Source organism: Acyrthosiphon pisum, unplaced genomic scaffold (genome assembly GCF_005508785.2).
Source record: "Acyrthosiphon pisum isolate AL4f unplaced genomic scaffold, pea_aphid_22Mar2018_4r6ur Scaffold_21365;HRSCAF=23787, whole genome shotgun sequence".
NCBI lineage: Eukaryota > Metazoa > Arthropoda > Insecta > Hemiptera > Aphididae > Acyrthosiphon > Acyrthosiphon pisum.
In genome coordinates this window covers 13,104-14,144 of record NW_021770824.1, presented here as the reverse complement: position 1 = coordinate 14,144, position 1,041 = coordinate 13,104, and positions in this window count along the sequence as shown.

Genomic DNA, 1,041 nt, shown 5'->3' with positions numbered 1-1,041 from the left:
TAATAAATAATTAACAACTTCGGCAAATGTTTGTAAATAATAAAAAGTGGACTGTATTATGTTGGAATACACCACACAGCATAGAAAATAATAGATAATAATATATAATAATCATACAAATATTAGGGATGTAGGCACCCACCTACTATACAATATAATAACGGATTACCTACTCGTTATTCGATAAAAAATACATATAATAATACACGCACCGCAAAGGCAATAATAAAATAAACCAAAAATACAAAATAATGATATAGTATCATAGACAATGGTTTGTTTACATACAATAAATAATAAACCGCGTATCAGTATTGTGATAACACGTTACCGGTTACCGTCGACCGCTCGACTGTCCATACGAGTTACGATCATAACCTCCATAAACGCCTGCTTGCCCGTTCTGATCCCGCGATCCACGGTCTTGGCTGCTGATGGCGCCGAATACCCGACGATGTCCGTAGGCTCGCACCCGCGCGCGATCACCAATGAATATAAATATGGCTTATTACCGCCGTGCCCTTTACTGCTTTAAAGCACCCGCGTACGTGCAGCAATTATGCGACACTTGTAATAATAATAATCGAATCGCCGCTCGCACACAAGGCGTTATACGAAATTAGATGCCACCGATGGCAAATGCACTGCACCGCATTGATTCCGTAATCAAAGTTGACGGGCGACGCGACGCGTAAATATGTTACGGAACGACGCGACTCCAACAACAGCGGTGGGCACGGAACGACTAATTAACTGTTCATAGGCCTCTATTCGCAAAAGACGGTTCACGCTATAGAGCGGCGGGTCCTTCTAGATCTTCCTATGCCTTATCGGCGGAGACCCGTGACCGAAATATCACACTATCGCCGTCTGAATTGGCACCGAACAATAATATATCAATAAATATATTTATCATATATGACACTGATAAAGTCTGTTCACTCGAAAGTTGTTAGTCAATGATGATTTATGGAAATTCACAACTAAATTGGTGAGTAATGACAATATATTATCTCGTTTGAAATTATGCCTAGTTTACGT